Source organism: Phyllobates terribilis, unplaced genomic scaffold (assembly GCF_046119375.1).
Source record: "Phyllobates terribilis strain yellow unplaced genomic scaffold, ASM4611937v1 Scaffold_94__1_contigs__length_6153435, whole genome shotgun sequence".
Classification (NCBI taxonomy): domain Eukaryota; kingdom Metazoa; phylum Chordata; class Amphibia; order Anura; family Dendrobatidae; genus Phyllobates; species Phyllobates terribilis.
Window position 1 is genome coordinate 3,302,592 of NW_027362854.1, and position 20,781 is coordinate 3,323,372.

A 20,781-nucleotide genomic window follows, 5' to 3' on the forward strand; every position below is an offset into this window, starting at 1 on the left:
AGCTAACAGGTATGTGCGCTGGTTACTCTGCTGCGCTTAAAATTTCTTTTTTGGTTTGCTACAATGCCTTTTCTGAAACGTTGTCTCCTTCTGCTGGAACACTGACTTCTTTCATTTAATGCCTGCAGACTATAAAAGAGAACCCAACCCAAAAAGTTTGGTTGATTAGTCTGTGGCATTCTGTTAAACTGTTGCTTATGGCGGTCTCTGTGAGCTTCTCAGCGACATTCAGCCAGCCAGGTATCCTGCCTGCAGTAGATGGAATGTGGCAATGGAACGCTGGCTGCGCGTGTCATAATAGGCTCTGAGCCTTTATATACCTGTGCACAGCAGCAGCCACCTTCAGTCTGCTGCTGGACAGCCAGCAGCAGCAGCAGCAGGAGAGGTATGTAATCAGGAGCCCTCCTGCTAAGGGTAGACAGCTGCTCGTTCCACCCCACCCCCCGCCTTAATTGGTTCTCCTCCCTTCCAACGGTGTTGAGGCGGGTGGGAACAGCAGGGGGTGAAGGTGCTGTGTTTAAAGAGGTGGAGTTATGCAGATCTAAAACGCGTGGATTGCAGCAGCAGCAAGCCGAAAAGTGCAGGCATGTAAGGGATCTAGAGGTTGACAACATGTCTTCTTAACGGGAGTCCAGGAGCTCATCTCCACAAATGGACTTTTTAGGATCCTTGGGTGGCTCCGTAGTTTGAAACCAATTCTGGTTATCGCTTCTCGACCTTTTGGCTAAGATCAAGTGTAGTATCTGTTCTTATCAGTTTAATATCTGATACGTCCCCTATCTGGGGACCATATATTAAATGGATTTTTAGAACAGGGAGATGGAAAAAGAGCTTGCTCTGTCCACTCCACGCATTGACCTGGTATTGCAGTATCTCCAGGACCGGTGCACCCCTTCTTTAATGCAGTTTCTAAAATCAGAAAGAATTGAATTCAATGTTTTTTGTTCATTTTGCTTGTTTGTCGGATTTGGGGATGGACTCTTTGGCTTTGCTTTTCTTCTCCTCATTGGATTTTTCATGTTCAAAGTTGCAGAAGCCAGATTACAAGCTCATTTTGGTTCAACTTCAGCAACTGTGCATTGCATTGCCATGTAATGTGATGCAATGCTATCTTTCTAGCTCTCCCTTTTTACTTCCTTTTGGATAAACAGACATATTAGGCAAGCATTTTGGAGCTTTCACCTAAATAACTACAGGTGGTGAGATAAGCTGCACAATATAATTGACCTTTCAGTATATTGTTGCACACACACCATCTATTTAGCAAATGCCCTTGTTATCAACAGCAGCCTTTTAAACTCACCTGAGCTAACAGGTATGTGCGCTGGTTACTCTGCTGCGCTTAAAATTTCTTTTTTGGTTTGCTACAATGCCTTTTCTGAAACGTTGTCTCCTTCTGCTGGAACACTGACTTCTTTCATTTAATGCCTGCAGACTATAAAAGAGAACCCAACCCAAAAAGTTTGGTTGATTAGTCTGTGGCATTCTGTTAAACTGTTGCTTATGGCGGTCTGTGAGCTTCTCAGCGACATTCAGCCAGCCAGGTATCCTGCCTGCAGTAGATGGAATGTGGCAATGGAACGCTGGCTGCGCGTGTCATAATAGGCTCTGAGCCTTTATATACCTGTGCACAGCAGCAGCCACCTTCAGTCTGCTGCTGGACAGCCAGCAGCAGCAGCAGCAGGAGAGGTATGTAATCAGGAGCCCTCCTGCTAAGGGTAGACAGCTGCTCGTTCCACCCCACCCCCTGCCTTAATTGGTTCTCCTCCCTTCCAACGGTGTTGAGGCGGGTGGGAACAGCAGGGGGTGAAGGTGCTGTGTTTAAAGAGGTGGAGTTATGCAGATCTAAAACGCGTGGATTGCAGCAGCAGCAAGCCGAAAAGTGCAGGCATGTAAGGGATCTAGAGGTTGACAACATGTCTTCTTAACGGGAGTCCAGGAGCTCATCTCCACAAATGGACTTTTCAGGATCCTTGGGTGGCTCCGTAGTTTGAAACCAATTCTGGTTATCGCTTCTCGGCCTTTTGGCTAAGATCAAGTGTAGTATCTGTTCTTATCAGTTTAATATCTGATACGTCCCCTATCTGGGGACCATATATTAAATGGATTTTTAGAACAGGGAGATGGAAAAAGAGCTTGCTCTGTCCACTCCACGCATTGACCTGGTATTGCAGTATCTCCAGGACCGGTGCACCCCTTCTTTAATGCAGTTTCTAAAATCAGAAAGAATTGAATTCAATGTTTTTTGTTCATTTTGCTTGTTTGTCGGATTTGGGGATGGACTCTTTGGCTTTGCTTTTCTTCTCCTCATTGGATTTTTCATGTTCAAAGTTGCAGAAGCCAGATTACAAGCTCATTTTGGTTCAACTTCAGCAACTGTGCATTGCATTGCCATGTAATGTGATGCAATGCTATCTTTCTAGCTCTCCCTTTTTACTTCCTTTTGGATAAACAGACATATTAGGCAAGCATTTTGGAGCTTTCACCTAAATAACTACAGGTGGTGAGATAAGCTGCACAATATAATTGACCTTTCAGTATATTGTTGCACACACACCATCTATTTAGCAAATGCCCTTGTTATCAACAGCAGCCTTTTAAACTCACCTGAGCTAACAGGTATGTGCGCTGGTTACTCTGCTGCGCTTAAAATTTCTTTTTTGGTTTGCTACAATGCCTTTTCTGAAACGTTGTCTCCTTCTGCTGGAACACTGACTTCTTTCATTTAATGCCTGCAGACTATAAAAGAGAACCCAACCCAAAAAGTTTGGTTGATTAGTCTGTGGCATTCTGTTAAACTGTTGCTTATGGCGGTCTCTGTGAGCTTCTCAGCGACATTCAGCCAGCCAGGTATCCTGCCTGCAGTAGATGGAATGTGGCAATGGAACGCTGGCTGCGCGTGTCATAATAGGCTCTGAGCCTTTATATACCTGTGCACAGCAGCAGCCACCTTCAGTCTGCTGCTGGACAGCCAGCAGCAGCAGCAGGAGAGGTATGTAATCAGGAGCCCTCCTGCTAAGGGTAGACAGCTGCTCGTTCCACCCCACCCCCCGCCTTAATTGGTTCTCCTCCCTTCCAACGGTGTTGAGGCGGGTGGGAACAGCAGGGGGTGAAGGTGCTGTGTTTAAAGAGGTGGAGTTATGCAGATCTAAAACGCGTGGATTGCAGCAGCAGCAAGCCGAAAAGTGCAGGCATGTAAGGGATCTAGAGGTTGACAACATGTCTTCTTAACGGGAGTCCAGGAGCTCATCTCCACAAATGGACTTTTCAGGATCCTTGGGTGGCTCCGTAGTTTGAAACCAATTCTGGTTATCGCTTCTCGGCCTTTTGGCTAAGATCAAGTGTAGTATCTGTTCTTATCAGTTTAATATCTGATACGTCCCCTATCTGGGGACCATATATTAAATGGATTTTTAGAACAGGGAGATGGAAAAAGAGCTTGCTCTGTCCACTCCACGCATTGACCTGGTATTGCAGTATCTCCAGGACCGGTGCACCCCTTCTTTAATGCAGTTTCTAAAATCAGAAAGAATTGAATTCAATGTTTTTTGTTCATTTTGCTTGTTTGTCGGATTTGGGGATGGACTCTTTGGCTTTGCTTTTCTTCTCCTCATTGGATTTTTCATGTTCAAAGTTGCAGAAGCCAGATTACAAGCTCATTTTGGTTCAACTTCAGCAACTGTGCATTGCATTGCCATGTAATGTGATGCAATGCTATCTTTCTAGCTCTCCCTTTTTACTTCCTTTTGGATAAACAGACATATTAGGCAAGCATTTTGGAGCTTTCACCTAAATAACTACAGGTGGTGAGATAAGCTGCACAATATAATTGACCTTTCAGTATATTGTTGCACACACACCATCTATTTAGCAAATGCCCTTGTTATCAACAGCAGCCTTTTAAACTCACCTGAGCTAACAGGTATGTGCGCTGGTTACTCTGCTGCGCTTAAAATTTCTTTTTTGGTTTGCTACAATGCCTTTTCTGAAACGTTGTCTCCTTCTGCTGGAACACTGACTTCTTTCATTTAATGCCTGCAGACTATAAAAGAGAACCCAACCCAAAAAGTTTGGTTGATTAGTCTGTGGCATTCTGTTAAACTGTTGCTTATGGCGGTCTCTGTGAGCTTCTCAGCGACATTCAGCCAGCCAGGTATCCTGCCTGCAGTAGATGGAATGTGGCAATGGAACGCTGGCTGCGCGTGTCATAATAGGCTCTGAGCCTTTATATACCTGTGCACAGCAGCAGCCACCTTCAGTCTGCTGCTGGACAGCCAGCAGCAGCAGCAGGAGAGGTATGTAATCAGGAGCCCTCCTGCTAAGGGTAGACAGCTGCTCGTTCCACCCCACCCCCCGCCTTAATTGGTTCTCCTCCCTTCCAACGGTGTTGAGGCGGGTGGGAACAGCAGGGGGTGAAGGTGCTGTGTTTAAAGAGGTGGAGTTATGCAGATCTAAAACGCGTGGATTGCAGCAGCAGCAAGCCGAAAAGTGCAGGCATGTAAGGGATCTAGAGGTTGACAACATGTCTTCTTAACGGGAGTCCAGGAGCTCATCTCCACAAATGGACTTTTCAGGATCCTTGGGTGGCTCCGTAGTTTGAAACCAATTCTGGTTATCGCTTTTCGGCCTTTTTGCTAAGATCAAGTGTAGTATCTGTTCTTATCAGTTTAATATCTGATACGTCCCCTATCTGGGGACCATATATTAAATGGATTTTTAGAACAGGGAGATGGAAAAAGAGCTTGCTCTGTCCACTCCACGCATTGACCTGGTATTGCAGTATCTCCAGGACCGGTGCACCCCTTCTTTAATGCAGTTTCTAAAATCAGAAAGAATTGAATTCAATGTTTTTTGTTCATTTTGCTTGTTTGTCGGATTTGGGGATGGACTCTTTGGCTTTGCTTTTCTTCTCCTCATTGGATTTTTCATGTTCAAAGTTGCAGAAGCCAGATTACAAGCTCATTTTGGTTCAACTTCAGCAACTGTGCATTGCATTGCCATGTAATGTGATGCAATGCTATCTTTCTAGCTCTCCCTTTTTACTTCCTTTTGGATAAACAGACATATTAGGCAAGCATTTTGGAGCTTTCACCTAAATAACTACAGGTGGTGAGATAAGCTGCACAATATAATTGACCTTTCAGTATATTGTTGCACACACACCATCTATTTAGCAAATGCCCTTGTTATCAACAGCAGCCTTTTAAACTCACCTGAGCTAACAGGTATGTGCGCTGGTTACTCTGCTGCGCTTAAAATTTCTTTTTTGGTTTGCTACAATGCCTTTTCTGAAACGTTGTCTCCTTCTGCTGGAACACTGACTTCTTTCATTTAATGCCTGCAGACTATAAAAGAGAACCCAACCCAAAAAGTTTGGTTGATTAGTCTGTGGCATTCTGTTAAACTGTTGCTTATGGCGGTCTCTGTGAGCTTCTCAGCGACATTCAGCCAGCCAGGTATCCTGCCTGCAGTAGATGGAATGTGGCAATGGAACGCTGGCTGCGCGTGTCATAATAGGCTCTGAGCCTTTATATACCTGTGCACAGCAGCAGCCACCTTCAGTCTGCTGCTGGACAGCCAGCTGCAGCAGCAGCAGAAGAGGTATGTAATCAGGAGCCCTCCTGCTAAGGGTAGACAGCTGCTCGTTCCACCCCACCCCCCGCCTTAATTGGTTCTCCTCCCTTCCAACGGTGTTGAGGCGGGTGGGAACAGCAGGGGGTGAAGGTGCTGTGTTTAAAGAGGTGGAGTTATGCAGATCTAAAACGCGTGGATTGCAGCAGCAGCAAGCAGAAAAGTGCAGGCATGTAAGGGATCTAGAGGTTGACAACATGTCTTCTTAACGGGAGTCCAGGAGCTCATCTCCACAAATGGAATTTTCAGGATCCTTGGGTGGCTCCGTAGTTTGAAACCAATTCTGGTTATCGCTTCTCGGCCTTTTGGCTAAGACCAAGTGTCTTGTCTGGGGTCCTTGAGTGTTTTCCCTTGGCCTTCCGGCATCGCCATCTTGATGGCTTAAGCCGGTTGCTGCTTTAGGGGGAGAACGAGGAGGAACGAGAGAGTGATCATAATGGGCGTGAAGATACGCTATGCTGGGACCGATGACAATCGGGTTCGCAATGCATTCCGCATTGAAGTTGATGCTGCTGTCAGAGAGCGTTTCAATCTGTCGTATATGGTGCACGAGGTGATCTTCAAAATCCTGGAAGTGACAAGAGAAAACATCGTCTGCCTGCAGGAATCCCGGAAAGAAGGACGGTATGTCTTGGTGCTACAATCTATGGCGGCTTGCCGGAACCTGTATAAGAAGTTGAGGGAGCAGGAGAAGAATCCAACCTTGCATGGTTTGACTTTTACAGTCTTGTACTCCAAAGGTGATGTTCCCCTAGTCATATTTATGTATAATCCCTTTGTGCACGAACATGACATTGCGACTTTTCTTAAGAGGCATTGTGACTTTGTGAGCAACAGTCACAAAATCATGAACGAGGAGAACTTATGGACTGGCAAATACAGATATTTTGTCAGATTTGGGGAAAGTTCTTCGGAGCCTGGAGGTGTTCATTACCCTCCCCAAAGTTTCTCTATCGGGAGAGATAGGGGTATTCTCTTCTTTCCTGAGGCCCCAGTTTTTTGCAGGAAATGTAAGAAGTACGGACACTTACAAGAGGTTTGTACTGCTGTGCCTGTTTGGTTTGCTCCAAGTGCAACCAAAGTGGGCATGTTGCTAAGGACTGTACCAATCCAATTGTTTGCAATGCTTGTGGTATGGAGGGGCATGCCTTTAAGGATTGTACTCGTCGTGCGAACGAGGGCAAGGCAAGGGCATACTCTGAGGTGGTCTCGAACTCTCCGAGGCCTAAGAGTGTGGCACCTGAGGCCGCAGTTTCTTCCAGGGTGAAGGTAGTGGAACAGCGTGTGGAGACTGCTCCAGTGAGGGCGTCTGCTGACCTACTGGTGGAGCCCGGGAGAGTGGAAGAGGTTCTGGCAGCTGAGATGGACATTTCTTCCTATCAGGGGGGTTTCATTGACTCCTTTTGTGAAGAACGTGAGGGAGCCTTGGAAATCCCAGGGGACCCGGCTCTCAGTTGGAGCAGTGAAAGTATGGATGAAGAGGGAGCTGGAGGTCAAGGAGACTTCACTGAGACTGGGGTGAGGTCTTCTGAGGAACCGGACCGCGCTAAGAATAAAAGGGCCCGGTTGTCTGAACCATCAAGTAGCCAATGCGTGGCAAGTCCAGTGAGTGAGCTGGATTACCCAGTGGTTTCTCTTTCTCCTGCGTCAACGGCTTACCTGGAGGAGAATTTGGAGTCCACTATCTTTCAGCTAAGTGGGAGTTCGCCGGATGACAAAGGATAAGGAAGGCATGTTTTTTTGCTGAGACTGGTGTTTCTGGTTTTTGAGCCAAAGAATGGTCTCTAAACCAAATTGGGACATTGCGTCCCTTAATGTAAGACTTTTAAAGTCTAGAGTTAGAAGATCTGTGATTCTGGACTTCTTACATAACCATTCTTTTGATATTATCTGTCTACAGGAGTGTGGTATAGAAGAACCCCTGGAAGACGCTGATTGGCCATATGGCCAGCATATCTGGTCTGGCTCTAGTGGGAATAAAAATGATGGAGTTGGGATAGTATTAAATAATAGAAATTTTGTTTTTGAATATTATAAGGTAATAGAGGTGGGTCGTTGCATCTCTGCAGTTGTGTGTGGGAGGGGGTGGAAAGTTAAAATTATAAATATTTATGGTCCTACAAAAAAAGAAGACAGGTTAAGTTTATTAGATAAATTATGTTTAGAATTACCTGGTAGGATCCCTGTGATAGTAACAGGTGATTTTAACTGTGTAACTGAGGGGAAAGTTGATGCCTCAGGAAAAAAATTGGCAAACATTATTTCTGATTTTTTCTTTTTTGATGCTGCTGAGGTTTATTTGGGGAAGCCACCACCACCAACCTATAAAGCTGACAGGGGTGGGATAACATCTAGGATTGATAGGATGTTTTTTTCTAAAAATATAATATGTGATGGTTTTTCTCAATTTTCAGTTCCTTTTTCGGACCATGTGTGCCTGAAAGGTGGTTTTAGAGGGGATTTAAGGCGGGTGCATGGGAGAGGTGTGTGGAAATTGAATGTGAGTTTGCTTGAGGATGAGAGAATTGTGAATGATTTTAAGAAAAAATATAGTTGGTGTAAATCTCAAAAGAGTAAGTTTGAAAGTGTATTGGTGTAGTGGGATTGGATGAAGTATGAAGTGCAAAAGTTTTTTCGTCGATGGGGCTATAAAAAGGCTGCCATGGTTAGGAGTCAATATAAAGATTTAATGATGAGGGTGGAATGGCTAGAGAAAATGAGGATGTGTGGTGTGGATGTGGATGATTTGTTAAGAAGTGCGAGAGAGGATTTGAAGAGGACTTTGGAGAGGAAGGGAAGGGAAATAATTTTTAGGTCAAAGGTGGTCCATCTTGATAAAGATGAAAAGTGTTCAAGATATTTCTTTAAAAAAATAAATGGTAAGAAGGAGGGTATGGAGGAGATTTTTGATGTGGATGGTGTTTGTGTGAGTGGGGAGGATGTAATGAAGGAAGTGCTCACGTTTTATGCTGAGTTGTTTGGCAGGAAGTGGGTGGATGAGAGTTTGAAAGAAGAAGTGCTTAAGACTTTGGATTGTAAGGTGGATAAGGATGGATGTTCTGGTCTATGTGAGGCAGTGATTGAGGAGGAAGTTAAGAAAGCGGTGTTTGGTGCAAGGAAAAATGTGACGCCTGGGAAGGATGGTTTGCCTGTGGAGCTATATGTTATGATGTGGGAAGTGATGGGTATGGATTTAGTGGAAGTGTGTCAGTTTATGTGGGAGAATGGGATGCTTGCGGGTTCAATGAAGGAGGGAGTGGTGGTCTTAATCCATAAGAAAGGGGATAAAAGGTGTTTGAGTAATTGGAGGCCAATTACGCTTCTGAACGCCGATTACAAGGTATTCAGTAAAATTTTGGCGTGTCGGATGCGTGTGGTTGTGACGCGCCCCTGGGCCTGTGGCGCGCTGCGTTGCGCACGCGGGAGCCTACCCGGAGCCGGATCAGTGGAGGGTTGTAGTCTCGTGGCGGTGACCCGGTCTGTGCCCAGGGAGTCAAACTAGACGGCAGTCTATTAGTAGTAAATAGTTGATGACTACGCCACCCGTTGAGTGCAGCCAGGAAGCTGCTGCTGCAGGGCAGACCGCTGAGGCCGGTGGTAGGATTGTGCAGCGTGATAGTATAACCCCCAACGGGAGGGGTATGGCCTCAGGGCAGCCGACGTGGATGATGGGGGTAGCAGGAACCACTCAGAGACGGTACGGTGTAGTTCAGGGTCTTTACTGGTAACAACAACAGACCCTCCCGGAGTACTTGCTAGCAAACGGGGCCTGGTCAGTCTTTGAGCAGATGGGATCTCCCCTAGCCAGGCGTAGTTGTAGGCCTCCCAAACTGACTGTACTCTTCTGGCTACCTTGCTAGAAGCTGATGTAAGTAGCCCACGTCCCTGAGTGTACCGTGTGGTGCTCACCCGTATGGCCGGTGACTCGGGGCCTTCTAATGGCTTCCGCTCCACGATGGCGGTGCTGGTCCCACGCGTGTGACCGTGCCTTCGGGCTTCTGGGCCAGAGGACCTGAAATCCCCTGCCTGACGGATTCTGCTGCTGGGTAGGAGTTAGTCCCCACAGCCTCGGACTCCGGGTCCGGTAAAGAATCTTCTTAGTCAGGGCGAGCTCTGCAGCTGCCAGCCCCTGAATCCTTGTAACTCTGCTGTTTCCTATGCTGCTTCTCTTCTCCACTCTCCTTGTCTGACTCTCCCTGCCTCAGCCCCGGGTTTTTACAGGGGAAGTTCTTCCCCTCCCAAGACTGGGCAGGAGGTGTGGCATGCACAGGATCCCTGACCAAAGGACCTCCCACCTGCTCTCAGACATAACATTACATTACTGTGGAAAACCAGACCCCTGGGGTGCCACATTCCCCCCTAGTGAAATTTAGTACTCCGGGACTAAACACATTTAGAAAAACATAACAAAGTATAACAATAACAATACAATAAGAAAAACACACAAGATGGTTACGGCGTGTCCGCAACCGGGTGCAGTCTTTGAAGAAAGCAAAGGTGTCCATTTCACCAACACAGGGAGACGTAACCAGGTAGGGGTCTGTCCTACCCCGAGTCCTTAACAGTCTCTAGTCCATCCTGGGTTACGCTCCAACTATATACAAGGATTCCCGGTAAATCCACCAAGGTTTCCTAAAAACAACTGGAAACACAAAATTATACACAAGCAACAATACACAGATAAACATAAATAAAACTATTTTTACACTTCAAATTCTCCAGCGTGCGGGTAACTGGCCTCTAGTGGCCCTAGTGGACCTACGGAGCTGACTGTCTGGCCCTGAACTACAGGGTGTAGGAGCTGTCAAGGGTAAACTGGGCAGCTGTCTACCGGCTCTTTGTCTCACTAGGGGTACGGCAGGCTCACTATAAGCAGAGGGTTGATTCTCCTGTTCTACTCGTGTGGAGTCTTCTGCCTCCTGGACCGGCTGTTCTTCCAGCTCTACCCGTTGCTCCGTAGGTTCTTGGGATGATGGTTGGAGGAAGGTGAGTACGGGTACCACAACTGCACCATTGACTTGAGTCCAAGACCGAGGGAAGTCCCCGAGCACGGTACTAACCATATCTTCCCTTTCCTCTACGGGTCGATGGTCTTCTTGTTCTTCTTCAGGGTTCCTCAGTTGTTCGGGACACTTCTTCAGGTGGTCCCGGGATACAATGGCTGTGGTTTCCCCTCCGTCTTTACTGATGGTACAGACCTTCGGGTTCTCGTGGCTTGAGGGCAGTACGGTGTACGGGTCCTTCTCCCACTGGTCATCCAACTTGTGGAGCCGTCTTTTCCTCTTCAAGACCTGCTCTCCGGGTACCAGGGGAACAGCGGGAGCATACTGGTTGTAAGTCTTCTCTTGTCTTTCCCTAGCCTGACAGAGACTTCGCTCCACGCTCTCTTGTACTCTCCGGTACTGCTGCTGCCTCTCTGTGTCCCAGTCTGTTTCTGGTGAAGTGTCCTCAGGTGTCAGGACTCCCAATTCCAGGTCAACAGGTAACTTACCAGGTCTCGCCCTCATTAGGTAAGCCGGGGTACAGTTGGTGGAACCTACCGGGATGTGGTTGTATAGGTCCACCAGATCGGGCAACTTCTCAGGCCACAGACTGCGTTCTTCCAGGGGCAATGTTTTTAGCAGATCCATTACCACCTGGTTCATTTTTTCACAAAGTCCATTAGTTTGCGGATGGTAGGGTGTCGTCCTTATCTTCCGGCAGCCATACAGATTGCAGAATTCCTGGAAGACCTCCGCTTCAAAGGCAGGTCCCTGGTCCGTCAGCACTTGGTCCGGGTACCCGTGTGGACGGCAGAAGTGCTGCTGGAAGGCTCTAGCTGCTGTTTGAGCCGTTAAGTCCTTGACGGGGACGACAACCAAGAACCGGGAGTAATGATCCACGATGGTTAACGCGTAGACGTAGCCACTTCTGCTTGGGGTCAGTTTTACATGATCCAAGGCTACCAGTTCCAACGGTTGCCGGGTGACGATGGACTGCAGGGGAGTCTTCTGGCTGGCCCGGTCCTTCCTTCTCAGATTGCACGGGCCACAGTCTCTGCACCACTTCTCGATGGTTCCCCTCATGCCTACCCAGTGGAACCGCTCGCGCAGCAGGAACTCCAGCTTTTTCCACCCGAAGTGTCCAGCTCCGTCGTGGTATGCCTCCATCACCATGGCTGCGTCTCTTCGTGGCACCACTACTTGCCAGAGTAGTTCATGCGTCCGGGAGTTGACCATTCTGCGGCACAACTTCCCCTTGTAAAGGAATAGTCGACTCTTCTCCGCCCATAGTTGTTTGGCTTCCTCCGGAGCGTCTGGTTCAAGGCGAGCCTCCGGCCGAGTCAGCATCTCCTTCACCAGTCGGACGGCAGGGTCGCTGTCTTGCGTTTCCGCCCAGTTGTAGTGGGGTAAGGGGTTCAACGTAGCAGCCTGCTTACCCCTTACCCGGTGGGAATACTGGATAGTCCCATGACGGTGGAACGCAGGGAGTTCAACTTCTTCCAGTCCCTCCGGATCTTCTCCTTCGTCCGGCAGGTTGGGCATCCTGGACAGGGCATCCGCGTTAGTATTGGAGCGTCCTGCCCGGTATTTGATTGTGAACTCGTAGTTGGACAGACGGGCCATCCACCTCTGCTCCAGGGCACCGAGTCTTGCCGTGTCCAGGTGTGTCAACGGGTTGTTATCCGTGTATACGGTGAACCGGGAAGAAGCGAGGTAATGCCTAAAGCGCTCGGTGACTGCCCATACCACGGCCAGGAACTCTAGCTTAAATGAGCTATAATTCTCGGGGTTCCTTTCGGTGGGTCGCAGTTTTCGGCTGGCATAGGAGATTACTCGTTCTCTCCCCTGCTGAATCTGGGACAGTACGGCTCCTAGCCCGATGTTACTGGCGTCGGTGTAGAGGATGAAGGGCTGGCTATAGTCCGGGTACGCCAAGATTTCATCCCCCGTGAGGGCCATCTTCAGCTGGCGGAAGGACTCTTCTTCTAGCTCTTCCCATTTGAAGGGCGGCTTCTGGTTCTTGGCCTTTCGGGACTGGCCTATCAGGAGGTCCTGCATAGGCGCTGCCTTTTTGGTGAAACCGGGAATAAACCTTCGGTAGTAGCCTACCAACCCTAGGAACTGCCGCACTTCTTTTACGCTGGAGGGGCTTGGCCATCCCTTAATTGCGGTGATCTTATCGGGGTCGGGAGCCACTCCGTCAGCGCTCACCACGTGTCCCAGGTATTGCACCTTTGGTTTCAGGAGGTGACACTTGGAGGGTTTCACCTTTAGGCCGTAACTCGCCAGAGCTTCGAACACCTCCGCCAGGTGTTTCAGGTGGTCCTCATAAGTTTTGGAGTATACGATGACATCATCCAGGTACAACAGGACCGTCTCGAAGTTTCTGTGGCCCAGACAGCACTCCATTAATCGTTGGAAGGTTCCTGGGGCGTTGCAGAGTCCGAACGGCATGCAGGTGAACTCGCTAAGTCCCATCGGGGTGGTGAATGCGGTCTTCTCCCGGTCCGCCTCTGCTACAGGAACCTGCCAGTACCCGCTAGTGAGATCCAAGGTAGAGAAGAAGTTAGCAGATCTTAAAGCAGCCAATGACTCCTCTATCCTTGGTAAGGGGTACGCATCCTTGTGTGTGATATGGTTGATTTTCCGGTAATCTACACACATCCTCATGGTGTTGTCTTTCTTTTTGACTAAAACTAGTGGGGCTGCCCAGGGGCTACAGCTATCCCGGATTACCCCAGCCTCCTTCATGTCTCTAAACATCCCCTTGGCGTGTTGGTAATGTGCAGGGGGTACGGGTCGATACCTCTCTTTTATGGGAGGATGATCTCCCGTGGGGATGCGGTGTTCTACCCCCTTGACTCGCCCGAAGTCTAACGGGTGTTTACTAAACACTCTCTCATACTCTTGAACCACCCGATAGACTCCTTGTTTCTGATGTGAGGGAGTGGAATCAGTACCCAAATGTAGTTGCTGACACCAGTCCTCCATGTCTTTCTTAGAGCCGTTACCTTCCTCCGGGTGAGATGGAGGCAAGGGTTCCACAGATTGTATAGAATTTTGATTAGTGGTATATAATTTGGCTAGCGTGGCATACCGGGGCAGGTACACTTCCCTCTTCCCGATATTTATTATGCGAATGGGCACCCTCCCATGGCGTACATTGACCACCCCCCGTGCTGTCAAAATGGTGGGCCTACTGTCTGAGTAAACTGGTTCTACCATTGCCTGGTAATCTCTACCTCTCAGACCAATAGCTGCCCGGCACCAAATCATCATTTCACTTTTTGGGGGCATGGCAATAGGAAAAGGGTCACACATTCTTACGCTACCAATCTCACCGCCGGAGAGTTCCACTTGTTGCCGTTGCATCAGTGCCCGGATCTCTTTCTGGAGCACCCGCTGCTCGCCGGAGCTGGCGTTCTTGGCAACCTGCTGTAAAAGGAAAATCACCTCTGCAAGACAATTTTCAATTACGTTAGTTCCTAGAGTTATTTTTGGGTGACTCTCATGTTTATCAATATCTACAATGATCAGTCCCTGTGCGGCCAGTTCGACTCTACCGATTTTGAGGGTCACCTCTTTAAATCCGATCTGTGGCACGGGCTGGCCATTGCTGGCGATGATACTCAAGTCGTAGTCAGGGTAGCGGGTAATATCCGAGTCATTCCAGTACTGCTTGAAGAGCACGTACGGGATGGTGGTGACCTGTGACCCGGTATCCAGTAGGGCACTCATGGGAATGCCATCCAGTACCACAGGCAAGACTGGACGTCCTCCCACATATCTGTCGCGCCAGTTCGATGGGCCTGGTGATCTTTTTCCTGGGGGTTGGCCCTCTACCCCAGGTTGTGCCCGTTTAAAGAACAGTACCTTTCCATATGTCCGGGTTGATTGCAGCGGCGGCAGATGGGTCGTCCGTCCTCGCTGTATCGGTCACTGGGTCTTCCTCTGGCCGGTGGGATCCTCCTTGGTCGACGCCACGGGATGTCCTCCGGTCCGGATGCCAGCTGGATCTTCCCTGGGGTGGAAACCTGTAAAGACTGCACAGTTCGGGTTAGCGCAGCAACGCTCTTAGCTAGCTCTTGGACCTGATGGTGTAGGTCTGGAGCCGGGTCATTGTCCAAAGCCTGCGCATCAGCTCCCACAGGCCCTGCCGACAAGGGCGCCGCCTCCTGGTGGTAAGTGATAGCTGGGCGCCTGTGGGTAACAACGCCACCCGGTGCTGGTTCTCGGAGCACCCGGATAGCTCTATCCTTGAACTGTGCAAAGTCCAGATGGGGATCCTGTAAGGCCATTGCCCGCAACTGGGTTCGGTGGGCATTGCAATATAAACCCTCTATAAATTGTTCAGTCAATAGCCTGTCCTCGTTTCCCACCCCATCAGGGTCGGTCTGCTTTATGGCCCTCAGGGCCTCTTGTAGGTTTAGTGCATAGTCCCTTATACTCTCATGCGCTCGCTGCTTGCACCCGTAGAATCTAAGCTTAATCTCGGCTGAGGTGCGGGTATCAAAGGTGTCCTTCAGCCGGGTTAGTATCCCTGCGACAGTCTTCCTCCCAGGTGGCCAGGATTTTACTTCCCTTTTGGCTGCCCCGGTTAGTTGGGCCACCAGGATGCTCACTTTTTGTTCTTCTGTGAGGGGGTACACCTGGAAGAGGCTATCCAGCTTTTCTCTAAAGTCATGCAGGGTATGTGACTCCCCTGAGTACTGGGGTAGCCAAGCTGCTCCCGGGATATAGGGCATGGTGAAGGGCATAACTGCAGCAGCGGTAGCGCTGGCGGGGGTTGAGGCAGTGAAGCTCTCCTCCGTATCCGACATCTTCCTCCCCCCTAGTGGACCGTGGCCTACCTTGCGATGACCCTCTTCCGTAGGCCGCGGCTCCGCAGTGGATCGTCAGGGTTGAGGACCTTCCGTCGCGCTCCTGTGACGTCGGCGTCTGCTGGGCTCCTTCCAGGACCTTACGCAACGTCCGGACGTGAGGCGGGGCTTCAGTTCTCGCGCGCTTTCGGAGTCCACGCCCCTCTTCTTCCCGCGCGGCGTCCTCAAGATGGCGTCCAATGGCGGGAAAACTCCACGGATGGCGGGAAGAAGGTCGAAGATGGCGCCGGATGGCGGGAAACCTTTGCGGATGGCGGGAAGAAGGTAGAAGATGGCGCCGGATGGCGGGAAACCTTCACCACTGGTAAGTTTGAACAGTCTTTGCTTTTCAGGCACGCAGTACCCGGTGGTTGCGGGCATGAAATCCTGCCGACTACGCCAAAGTTGACGCGCCCCTGGGCCTGTGTCGCGCTGCGTTGCGCACGCGGGAGCCTACCCGGAGCCGGATCAGTGGAGGGTTGTAGTCTCGTGGCGGTGACCCGGTCTGTGCCCAGGGAGTCAAACTAGACGGCAGTCTATTAGTAGTAAATAGTTGATGACTACGCCACCCGTTGAGTGCAGCCAGGAAGCTGCTGCTGCAGGGCAGACCGCTGAGGCCGGTGGTAGGATTGTGCAGCGTGATAGTATAACCCCCAACGGGAGGGGTATGGCCTCAGGGCAGCCGACGTGGATGATGGGGGTAGCAGGAACCACTCAGAGACGGTACGGTGTAGTTCAGGGTCTTTACTGGTAACAACAACAGACCCTCCCGGAGTACTTGCTAGCAAACGGGGCCTGGTCAGTCTTTGAGCAGATGGGATCTCCCCTAGCCAGGCGTAGTTGTAGGCCTCCCAAACTGACTGTACTCTTCTGGCTACCTTGCTAGAAGCTGATGTAAGTAGCCCACGTCCCTGAGTGTACCGTGTGGTGCTCACCCGTATGGCCGGTGACTCGGGGCCTTCTAATGGCTTCCGCTCCACGATGGCGGTGCTGGTCCCACGCGTGTGACCGTGCCTTCGGGCTTCTGGGCCAGAGGACCTGAAATCCCCTGCCTGACGGATTCTGCTGCTGGGTAGGAGTTAGTCCCCACAGCCTCGGACTCCGGGTCCGGTAAAGAATCTTCTTAGTCAGGGCGAGCTCTGCAGCTGCCAGCCCCTGACTCCTTGTAACTCTGCTGTTTCCTATGCTGCTTCTCTTCTCCACTCTCCTTGTCTGACTCTCCCTGCCTCAGCCCCGGGTTTTTACAGGGGAAGTTCTTCCCCTCCCAAGACTGGGCAGGAGGTGTGGCATGCACAGGATCCCTGACCAAAGGACCTCCCACCTGCTCTCAGACATAACATTACATTACTGTGGAAAACCAGACCCCTGGGGTGCCACAGTTGTAGCTGATGTGATTGGTAAAGATCAAGTGTGTGCAGTGCCTGGTAGATGTATGACGGATAATCTGTGTCTTTTAAGAGATGTGTTGTGGGATTGTAAAGTAAGAAAGCAGAAGTGTATGGTGATGGCTGTTGACTTTGAAAAGGCGTTTGATCGCGTGTCTCATGTGTTTCTATTTGAGGTTTTGCGTAGAATGGGTTTTCCGGAGAAATTTGTGCGTGCCGTGAGAGGATTGTATGGGGAGGTGATGAGTGAATTTCTGGTGAATGGGTTTTTGAGTGAGAAAGTGTGTATTAGGTCTGGTGTGAGGCAAGGTTGTCCCATGTCACCGGTATTATTTGTGTGTGTGATTGAGCCACTGCTGTGTATGATTCGGAAAGAGAAAGTGGTGCGTGGTTTGTTAATGCCAGGGAGTGGTGGAATGACTGTGAAAGTCTTAGGATATATGGATGATGTAGTAGTGGTGAGTGAGAGTGTGGCCTCTATGGAGAGAGTAAAATTGTTGTTGAATTTATTTTGTGGCGCGTCAGCGTTTCGTGTGAATTGGAACAAATGCATGTTTAAATGTTTTGATGAGAATAGGATTAAGATGGATGGTGTGGCTGGTGTGGATGGTGCAATTAAAGTGTTGGGAGTTTTTTTTAATGATGATTTGAAAGGTTATGAGAGTTGGGATGAATGTGGTGAGCGGATTGTGCGGAAGATGAATTTTTGGAAGTTACGTTCTTTGTCTTTGGTAGGGAAGGTTCTTATTATTAAGGCTGTTATTCTCCCTATTTTGCTTTATGTTTCTTGTATTTTTCCAGTGCCCTATAGGAAAATTAAAAAAGTGGAGAAACTAATTTTTGTGTTTTTTTGGGGCAGTAGGATGGAAAGACTTAAGAGAGAGATTTTGTTTAAGCAATATTTGTATGGGGGACTAAAGTTTCCGAATATTGAAGTGTTTCTAACATTGCATTTTATTAAGACTACGGTCATTTTGATTGGGAAGAATAATAAAGGGGCATTTATGTGTAAGTATTTGGCTGGATGGATGCTGTATGGTCTGAATTGGGTGAAGCGTGATAAGAATGTGCCTGTTGCTTTTAAGTGTCCTGAGTGGTATGGTTTGATTGAGAAGTTTGTGAGGAAGAATGATTTGTTAGCAGTTGCAATGAAAGACTTTATGTTGGTTAAGAAGGTGATGGGGAAGATGTGTGTGAATGAGTGTGAGAGTAATGTGGTGGGATTGCGTTCTATGGAAGTTGCGCGGGTATGGAAGAAGTTAAGCATTCAAGGTGTGTCGAATAGACAGCGAGATATAGTATGGATGGGCCTTCATAATATTTTGCCAGTGAGGGATTTTCAGAAGAAAAGAGATCTCATAAGATCTGCAGTATGTCCAAGGGATGGTTGTGGAGCGAATGAGACGGTGAGGCACCTTATGTGGGATTGTAATTTTGCGTATGATGTGTGGAAAGGTGTGGGTGGACTGTGTAAAGGGGTTGCTGGTGTGAAGTTTATTGATTGGAGAGTGGCTATGTTTGGTTTTGGTGCTAGTCGTCGTGGCCTAGAAAGGATGATGTGGTTTATTATGGTGTGTGTGCAGGAGAGCTTGTGGGATGTGAGAAATTTGTGTGTGTTTAAAAGAGTAAATTTAACAGTAAATGATTGTATTAGGTTGATCTTAGCAAGACTATATGTAATCTATTTGTGGGATACAAGAGAAGGTGGTGGTGGTGGAACAGATTCTGAAGGTGTGTGGAAATACCTTAAGTGGCAGGATATGGTTAAATACCGTTGATATTTTTTCTGGAAATGTCTCTGGCATAGGATTACTTGTTTGTATTTTTGTTGAATAATACTTTAATAAAGAAACCACAATGATGCTTATGAAGTGGCAGTATAACTTATGACGAAGTCTGGTTAACTGTTTGCTTATATCTAAACCTGAGTGGTTTTAAAAAAAAAAATAAAAAAAAAAAAAAAATCTGTTCTTATCAGTTTAATATCTGATACGTCCCCTATCTGGGGACCATATATTAAATGGATTTTTAGAACAGGGAGATGGAAAAAGAGCTTGCTCTGTCCACTCCACGCATTGACCTGGTATTGCAGTATCTCCAGGACCGGTGCACCCCTTCTTTAATGCAGTTTCTAAAATCAGAAAGAATTGAATTCAATGTTTTTTGTTCATTTTGCTTGTTTGTCGGATTTTGGGATGGACTCTTTGGCTTTGCTTTTCTTCTCCTCATTGGATTTTTCATGTTCAAAGTTGCAGAAGCCAGATTACAAGCTCATTTTGGTTCAACTTCAGCAACTGTGCATTGCATTGCCATGTAATGTGATGTAATGCTATCTTTCTAGCTCTCCCTTTTTACTTCCTTTTGGATAAACAGACATATTAGGCAAGCATATTGGAGCTTTCACCTAAATAACTACAGGTGGTGAGATAAGCTGCACAATATAATTGACCTTTCAGTATATTGTTGCACACACACCATCTATTTAGCAAATGCCCTTGTTATCAACAGCAGCCTTTTAAACTCACCTGAGCTAACAGGTATGTGCGCTGGTTACTCTGCTGCGCTTAAAATTTCTTTTTTGGTTTGCTACAATGCCTTTTCTGAAACGTTGTCTCCTTCTGCTGGAACACTGACTTCTTTCATTTAATGCCTGCAGACTATAAAAGAGAACCCAACCCAAAAAGTTTGGTTGATTAGTCTGTGGCATTCTGTTAAACTGTTGCTTATGGCGGTCTCTGTGAGCTTCTCAGCGACATTCAGCCAGCCAGGTATCCTGCCTGCAGTAGATGGAATGTGGCAATGGAACGCTGGCTGCGCGTGTCATAATAGGCTCTGAGCCTTTATATACCTGTGCACAGCAGCAGCCACCTTCAGTCTGCTGCTGGACAGCCAGCAGCAGCAGCAGCAGGAGAGGTATGTAATCAGGAGCCCTCCTGCTAAGGGTAGACAGCTGCTCGTTCCACCCCACCCCCCGCCTTAATTGGTTCTCCTCCCTTCCAACGGTGTTGAGGCGGGTGGGAACAGCAGGGGGTGAAGGTGCTGTGTTTAAAGAGGTGGAGTTATGCAGATCTAAAACGCGTGGATTGCAGCAGCAGCAAGCCGAAAAGTGCAGGCATGTAAGGGATCTAGAGGTTGACAACATGTCTTCTTAACGGGAGTCCAGGAGCTCATCTCCACAAATGGACTTTTCATGATCCTTGGGTGGCTCCGTAGTTTGAAACCAATTCTGGTTATCGCTTCTCGGCCTTTTGGCTAAGATCAAGTGTAGTATCTGTTCTTATCAGTTTAATATCTGATACGTCCCCTATCTGGGGACCATATATTAAATGGATTTTTAGAACAGGGAGATGGAAAACGAGCTTGCTCTGTCCACTCCACGCATTGACCTGGTATTGCAGTATCTCCAGGACCGGTGCACCCCTTCTTTAATGCAGTTTCTAAAATCAGAAAGAATTGAATTCAATGTTTTTTGTTCATTTTGCTTGTTTGTCGGATTTGGGGATGGACTCTTTGGCTTTGCTTTTCTTCTCCTCATTGGATTTTTCATGTTCAAAGTTGCAGAAGCCAGATTACAAGCTCATTTTGGTTCAACTTCAGCAACTGTGCATTGCATTGCCATGTAATGTGATGCAATGCTATCTTTCTAGCTCTCCCTTTTTACTTCCTTTTGGATAAACAGACATATTAGGCAAGCATTTTGGAGCTTTCACCTAAATAACTACAGGTGGTGAGATAAGCTGCACAATATAATTGACCTTTCAGTATATTGTTGCACACACACCATCTATTTAGCAAATGCCCTTGTTATCAACAGCAGCCTTTTAAACTCACCTGAGCTAACAGGTATGTGCGCTGGTTACTCTGCTGCGCTTAAAATTTCTTTTTTGGTTTGCTACAATGCCTTTTCTGAAACGTTGTCTCCTT

At 48.1% G+C, this 20,781-nt stretch overlaps 5 non-coding genes and 1 pseudogene across 5 annotated transcripts; all 6 read left to right on the forward strand.

Moving 5' to 3' along the window:
• Positions 1–704: 704 nt before the first annotated feature.
• On the forward strand, positions 705–895 carry LOC141198520 (U2 spliceosomal RNA). Its single transcript, XR_012270467.1, has one exon. It is a non-coding gene; the product is annotated as a U2 spliceosomal RNA (small nuclear RNA).
• A 1,113-nt stretch (positions 896–2,008) lies between these two features.
• On the forward strand, positions 2,009–2,199 carry LOC141198325 (U2 spliceosomal RNA). The gene has a single exon (XR_012270277.1). It is a non-coding gene; the product is annotated as a U2 spliceosomal RNA (small nuclear RNA).
• A 1,112-nt stretch (positions 2,200–3,311) lies between these two features.
• On the forward strand, positions 3,312–3,502 carry LOC141198326 (U2 spliceosomal RNA). Its single transcript, XR_012270278.1, has one exon. It is a non-coding gene; the product is annotated as a U2 spliceosomal RNA (small nuclear RNA).
• A 1,112-nt stretch (positions 3,503–4,614) lies between these two features.
• Positions 4,615–4,805, forward strand: LOC141197863 (U2 spliceosomal RNA). Its single transcript, XR_012269890.1, has one exon. It is a non-coding gene; the product is annotated as a U2 spliceosomal RNA (small nuclear RNA).
• A 13,952-nt stretch (positions 4,806–18,757) lies between these two features.
• On the forward strand, positions 18,758–18,974 carry LOC141197935 (U2 spliceosomal RNA; annotated as a pseudogene).
• Positions 18,975–20,089: 1,115 nt separating this feature from the next.
• LOC141198468 (U2 spliceosomal RNA) lies at positions 20,090–20,280 on the forward strand. Its single transcript, XR_012270418.1, has one exon. It is a non-coding gene; the product is annotated as a U2 spliceosomal RNA (small nuclear RNA).
• The last annotated feature ends 501 nt before the right edge of the window (positions 20,281–20,781 follow it).